This window comes from Solanum verrucosum, unplaced genomic scaffold (assembly GCF_900185275.1).
Source record: "Solanum verrucosum unplaced genomic scaffold, falcon-dt-bn FXZP01000197.1, whole genome shotgun sequence".
Taxonomy (NCBI): domain Eukaryota; kingdom Viridiplantae; phylum Streptophyta; class Magnoliopsida; order Solanales; family Solanaceae; genus Solanum; species Solanum verrucosum.
Window position 1 is genome coordinate 271,973 of NW_026020363.1, and position 7,802 is coordinate 279,774.

Below are 7,802 nucleotides of genomic sequence, written 5' to 3' on the forward strand. Positions count from 1 at the left end.
ATACCTATATATATATACTATTGCTTATTATTATTGTGGTTGTCATTGTATATCTGCTCGCACTGTTGTGGTGGAGCTATAACGCTTAGCTATTTATCTTGTCATGTGAGACGCCTAGGTTAGAAATTTTACATTTCAGGTTTCTGGATAGTGACATTTACAAAGCATACACTACCTAAATTTTTGCAACTCCTAAGGATTGAACAGCGTGACTCAGATTTTTCATTCGAGGATGAATTTTTCTAAGGGGGGAAGGATGTAACACCCCAACTTTTAAAAATGTCTAAATTAACTCGTATCTTCGTGAAAAGACAAGGAGGGTGAGTAATAAATTAAAAATGATGTGTTATGTTATATTTTAAGTGTTTAAGTGTGGTATCTCAATTTTTGAATTTAGGTAAGTGACAAAATAAAAGTTGGCGAAAGTTACCGTAAATTCCTTTTTAAAGATTTGTCTGAAATTTGAGTCAAATTTCTCAGATATTTTCTCCCAATCTATTAAGATTTATGGTTCCCGCAAGCTATGAAATCGAAGGTCTACGAGTCTAGTTTCCAACACATCAAACCGTTCGTTCATACGACTTCATAATAGAGAGATATTCTTATTTTCATGGGACTGCGCAACCAAGCACGTGAGGTGGGGCCCTAAGTCGGTGGAATGTTACATATATCTTCTCCTTCGACTTTTTTCACCATTTTAAAGCTAAAAATCAGAGAAATTAGAGAAACCCATTTCTAGGATCAAGTGAAATATAGATTTTCTCGACTTAAGTCCTTGACGAAAGTTGTTCTACGCATTGGGCTCATCATCGTGGTTTAATTTGTTTATCGATTACGTAGCATATCACATTTTAGTGTTGGGACAGCAAGGATTTGGATATATTTGAAGGTTTTGAAGCATATTACAACCTTACGATCGAGGTAAGACCCTTCTTTCATTGACTGTAGTTTTATAAGCAGGAAATAGAAATTTGCGACGGAAATACATATATTTTATCGTATTGTCATGGTATCTTTTATTTTTGTGTGTTGATTATGGTCCTACCTTGTTGTAGTATCGAAGGAGTATTGAGTAAAAGGCATTAGGCCACGTGAATTTAGCGAAAAAGGTATGTAAGGCTATTCCCTACATACGACATGTTTCCTTAAAGCTTAGAAGCAATGTATTTGGGTTGTTATCCTTGATATACTTGTAGCTGTGATTGTTGATTGTTTGCTGCTGGAGTTGATATAATCCTCCCTTGTCGAGATTCTTATTCAGTTAGTAGTGTCCCTATGTTGGACACAACTTAGAGGCTATTTGTGTAGGTTGCTTATAATAAAATTGCTTGCTTTTAGCGGTTGGATTGTTATTATTGCCGTTGGGGCTATTGTGGTTAGCTGCAGTAATGTGATCTATGCCTAGAAGGGCTATTTTCTGTCTACAGAACTATATGGATGCCTAACAGGGCTATGAGTTGCCTATAGGTGTATATTGACTCCTATGAAGGCTATGTGCTTCCTACTGGGACATGTTGTTGCCTAAGAGGGCTATGAGTTGTCTATAAGCTACGTTGATACCTCAGAGAGCTATGTGCTACCTACGAGGCTATATTTATGCCTAAGAGGGCTATATGACTGCGTACGGGGCTAGGGGACTACTGATAGGGGTATATTGGTTGATTGGCACCTTTCGGGCTTTTAGGGGCCCGAGTAGGCGGTCTTGTGTGCTGTTTGTATCTGCCGAGCTTATGGGGGCTTGGTTAGGTTGTTGTTTGATTATTTTTGATAAGTTTAGATTTAGGAACAGGTCAGTATTCTTATCTTAGCCTTGATTTAGTTATTGATTATTCTAGTATATCAGGATACCTCATCATAGACTATTGCCTTTCATACTCTGTACATTATTTTGTACTGACGCCCCATGGCCTTGGGGGCGCTGCATTCATGCATGCAGGTCCTAACAGATTACTGAGTATACCTCCTCAGCAGCAGGATTGACTTTTATCCGGTTGGCTAGCTTCTTTCAGCCGAAGTTGCCAAAGTTGGGAAATTTGTTACCTTTTCTTGTATATATATTTATGGGTAGGCTAGGGCCCTGTCCCACCAATCTTTACTACTCTTAGAGGATTGCAGACTAGTTTGTGGGCCTTATAGCTACGTTATGGACATGCTAGCCTATGTTGTGGTTTGCGGAAACTTGTGAGCTGTTTGATGTAATGTATTGATATGTACCTGCTTTTAGTTTTGGTATAGATATCATGGTGGCCTCGACGGTCCAATCAGGACTTCTATGCTAGTTGACTATTTATTTAAATGATCTCCTGGGAGTAGTTGTTTCTTTTATAGATCAGTTGACAGGGGCCTTTGCCGGCTGATAGCTTAGTTTTAAGCCGTGATATACTTGTTTGATTTCTGGATTACGTGTGGATGCCATGCGCTAGTAGTAAATGATTCAGCAGGGTCGGCTCGGGCCTGAGTTTTGGCATTTGGAGCCAGTTGTGCCCCTTGAGTTGAACAGGGTTGGCTCGGTCGTATCCTAGGGAGTCTGCAAGCCATGTCTAGTAGAGTCTTGTTTATAAATGTGTTGTGCACCACATTCGATAAGCAAGAAGCTGCCGGGTATGTTAGAATGACTATCTTTCTTTTGCTCACCTCGTGCTATAGAGCGGTGTCTTAAGGGTTGAGGTTTCTAGCTTATAATTGATACTTGTATGCAGATAGAGATGACTGACACTAGACAGACCACAAATAGCCAGGGGATAGATACAACTTCAAGCGAGGGTACCGATAAAGTACCACAGGTGTAGGTGGCCCATTGTGAGACCTAGGGGGAGACATCTTCTCAGCCCACTATAGCTTCTCCACAGCTTCAGGAGCCTCCGAGGCCTACAGGACTTCTTGCTCCACCAGCAGTACCACCTCTCGTTCCTCCTATTCTATCTGATCAGGATTTCAAGAGTACGGTATATATGTTAGCACAGTTAGTAGCTGCACAGTGCCAACCAGTCGCGCCAGATATTGCCAGACTTTCTGAAGGGCCCGGAAGTTCGAGAGTTCATGAATTTCTAGCCTTGAATCCTCCACAGTTTACAGGGACAGATCGCATAGAAGACCTTCAGAACTTTGTTGATCAGCTACATAGGATCTTTAGAGTCATGCATGCCTCAGCGACTGAGTCAGTTGAGTTAGCAGCACTTCGATTGCGTGATGTTGTAGCATTGTGGTATGAAAGTACCTCCGACAAGGTGGCATGAGTGTTCCAGAGTACGGGCTGAGATTTGATTAATTGGCTAGATATGCACCAGCATTGGTTGATACGATGCATGATAGGCTACGTAGATTTGTGGGAGGGCTTAACTCAGACTATATCGAGGCTTGTTCTATCGCTGTGCTAAAAGATAATATGGATATCTTGCGGATTCAGGCCTTCGCACAGGTCATATAGATCGTCGACATCTACAGTATACGTGTGAGAGTGTCGAGAGAGAGAGAGACAGAAGAGGGCTAGGCCCACTTGTTTGCAGGGAGATTTTCAGGATGGTCCCAGACCCCATATTTTAATAGGCCACCTAGACCTCCACCATAGCAGTTCCAGGGTAGTAGATTTGATCATCAGGAACAGTCAGGCTCAGGTGAGGGTTCACGAGCATCAGACTTGCAGCAGCAGAGGGGTTCAGGCCAGGCTAGGACATCCCCACTGCGTTGCATTACTTGCGGTAGGATGCATTTTGGGAGGTGTAGACAGGGTTCCACAAGTTGTTATTCTTGTGGGCAGGAGGGGCATGGGTGGAGAAACTACCCTACCATAGGTCAGGGTGGTACAAGTCAGTCGACCAAGTCGGTAGTAGGTTCCTCGTCATAAGCACAATTTACAGGGAGTGTACCCCATACTTCAACACTTAGGGGTAGAGGCGGAGGCAGAAAGGGAGCATCTAGTTCTGGTAGTGGACTGAACCATACATATTCATTAACCGGCCGACAAGAATCAGAGTCATCACCAGATGTTGTGACAGGTACATTGATTATTTGCTCCCATTGTGTTTATGCTTTGATAGATCCTGGATCTACTTTGTCTTATGTTACTCCATTTATTGCGGGGAGGTTATGTATAGTAGCAGAGTCATTAGATCGACCCTTTATTGTATCTACACCAGTTGGTGAGTCTACTATTGCCAGGAGAGTCTATCGAGTTTGCACGGTAGAAATTATCGACCGTCAAACCTCTGTAGACCTGGTAGAGTTAGAGATGGTTGATATTGACGTCATTATGGGTATGGACTGGTTAGCATCTTTTTATGCTAAAGTTGAGTGCCGGACAAAGATTGTTAGATTCCACATTCCAGGAGAGGCCGTTCCGGAATGGAAACGCGATACAACAACACCGAAAGGTAGGTTTATTTGTTATCTTAAGGAAAAGAGGATGATTACCAAGGGTTGTATTGATCATCTTGTTCACGGTCATGATATAGATGCAGAACTACAGACTCTTTAGTCTATTCCGGTAGTTAATGAGTTTCTAGATGTATTTCCAGACGAACTCCCTGGTATCCCTCCAGAACGGGAAATTAATTTTGCTATCGATATGCTACCAAGTACACAACCTATATTTATCCCTCCTTATAGAATGGCTCCTGCTGAGCTAAAGGAGTTGAAGGATCAACTGATAGACTTGCTGGATAAAGGCTTTGTTAGGCCTAGTGCTTCACCGTGGGGTGCACTAGTGTTGTTAGTAAGGAAGAAAGATGGCTCACTAAGAATGTGTATAGATTACCGACAACTGAATAAGGCAACTATAAAGAATAAGTATCCCCTTCCGAGGATAGATGACTTGTTTGATTAGTTACAAGGTGCAAAGTGTTTCTCAAAGATTAATTTAAGATCAGGGTACCACTAGATACGAGTTCGGGAGAAAGACGTTCCAAACACAGCTTTTAGAACTAGATATGAACACTTTGAGTTCTTGGTAATGTCTTTTCGATTAACTTATGCCCCAGCAGTGTTCATGGACCTGATGAATAGTATATTCAGACCGTATCTAGGCTTGTTTGTGATTGTATTTAGTGATGATATTTTGGTGTATTCACGTTCAAAAGATGAGCATGCAAATCATCTTCGAGCAGTCCTTCAAGTTCTTCGAGACCGAGAACTTTATGCAAAGTTTTCTAAGTGTGAGTTCTAGTTATACTCTGTAGCTTTCTTAGGCCATATTGTATCAGATGCCGGCATTGCGGTTGATACACAAAAGATTGAGGCCGTAAAGACTTGGCCCAGACCGATGACTCCAATTGAGGTTCGTAGTTTCTTAGGGTTAGCTGGGTACTACAGAAGGTTTGTAGAGGGATTTTCTTCAATTTCAAGCCCATTAACGAAGCTGACTCAAAAAACCGCTAGATTCCAGTGGACTGAGACTTGCGAGCACAGTTTCCAAGAGCTGAAGGACAGGTTGACATCAACACCAATTCTTGCATTACCAGACGGTTCAGAAGGCTATGTGGTGTATTGTGATGCTTCTGGTGTTGGGTTGGGATGTGTTCTAATGTAACATGGGAAGGTTATCGCATATTCTTCAAGTAAGTTGAGGAAGCATAAGAAGAACTATCCGACCCACGATTTAGAGTTGGCTGCAGTTGTGCATGCGTTAAAGATCTGGAGACAATATTTGTATGGCGTTCATGTTGACATCTTCACATATCATAAGAGCCTTCAATATATATTTAGACAGAAGGATTTAAATTTGCGACAACGTCAATGGCTTGAGTTACTGAAAGACTACGACGTGGATATTTTATATCATCCAGGAAAGGCGAATGTAGTAGCTGATGCCCTCAGTCGAAAATCTATGGGTAGTTTATCCCATTTACGTGTTGTGAAGCAGGAGCTAGAGCGAGTGATTCATCAGTTAGCTAGATTTGGAGTAAGATTGTTAGAGGCAAACAATAGTGGGGTCACAATTCAGGATACAGCCGTATCATCTCTAGTAGTAGAAGTAAAATCACGGCAACAAGAGGATCCTAGCTTAGAGAAGCTTAGAGCCAAGGCTCAAGATCCACAGTCTTTAGCATTTGATATAGAAGAAGATGGAGTCCTCAGATATAGCGGTCGATTGTGTGTTCCAAATGTTGCAGGGCTTCGACATCGAATTATGGAGGAGGCACATCTTTCCCGTTATTCTATTCACCATAATTCGACGAAGATGTACCATGATATTAAGTAGATCTATTGGTGGCACGGGATGAAGAAGGACGTTGCTGAATTTAGCATAGTGTCCTAGGTGCCAATAGGTGAATATTGAGCACCAAAAGCCGGCTGGGCTAGTTCAGAAGATAGCCATTCCTTTGTGGAAGTGGGAAGCAATTAATATGGATTTTATTACAGGGTTACCTCAATCGCGTCGCAAGTTTGACTCTATTTGGGTAATTGTTGAGAGACTAACAAAATCAGCCCACTTTTTACCAGTCAGGGCTACTTTTTCGGTCGAAGAATATGCAGGGCTCTATATTAGAGAGATTGTTAGGCTACACGGTGTCCCAGTATCTATTATCTCTGATAGAGGCGCACAATTTACCGCCAACTTCTGGAAGTCCTTTTGCAAAGGACTAGGGACACAAGTTAATCTTAGTATTGCCTTTCACCCTCAGAGAGATGGCCAGGCTGAGCGCACAATTTTAACGCTAGAAGATATATACCTGCTTTTAGTTTTGGTATAGATATCATGGTGGCCTTGACGACCCAATCAGAACTTCTGTGCTAGTTGACTATTTATTTATATGATCTCCTGGGAGTAGCTATTTCTTTTATATATTAGTTGATGGCCTTTGCCGGCCGATGACTTAGTTTTAAGCCGAGATATACTTGTTTGATTTCTTGATTACGTGTGGCTAGCATGCGCTAGTAGTAAATGGTTCAGCAGGGTCGGCTCAGGCCTGAGTTTTGGCATAAGGAACGAGTTGCGCCCCTCGAGTTTATGGCACGACAAAACTTGGTATCAGAACAACGTCGTATCCTAGGGAGTCTACAATCCATGTCTAGTAGAGTCTTGTTTATAAATGTGTTGTGCTCCACATTCGATAAGTAAGAAGTTGTCGAGCATGTTAGAATGATTATCCTTCTTTTGCTCACCTCGTGCTATAGAGCGGTGTCTTAAGGGTTGAACTTTCTAGCTTATAAGTGATACTTGTATGCAGATAGAGATGACTGACACTAGACAGACCACAACTAGCCAGAGGCTAGATACAACTGCAAGCGAGGGTACCTACAACGTACCACAGGTGGAGTCGCCCATTGTGAGACCTATAAGAAGACATCTTCTCAACCCCCTATTGCTTTCTCCACAGCTTCAGGAGCCTCGGTAGGGCTACAGGACTTTCGGCTCCACCAGAGTAGCACCTCTAGTTACTCCTATTCCATCTGATCAGGATATTAAGAGTGCAGTATATATGTCAGCACAGTTAGTAGCTGCATAGTCCCAACCAGTTGCGCAGATATTGCCGGGACAGATGGCCGGGCTGAGTGCACATTTGACACTCGAAGATATGTTACGGGCGTGCCCGCTAGACTTCAAGGGGAAGTTGGGATGACCACTTACCTCTTATAGAGTTCGCAATAATAAAAGTTATTATTCCGGCATCAGGATGGCACCTTATGAAGGTATGGGAGAAAATGTTCCCCATTGGATGGTTCGAGGTAGGTGCGTCAGGGTTGATTGGACCCGGACTTTGTCCAAGAGACAGTGGATAAAGTTAAGCTCATTCGAGAGGGCTGCTAACAGCTCAAAGCCGACAGAAGTCATACTCAGATGTACGACGAAAGGACTTAGAGTT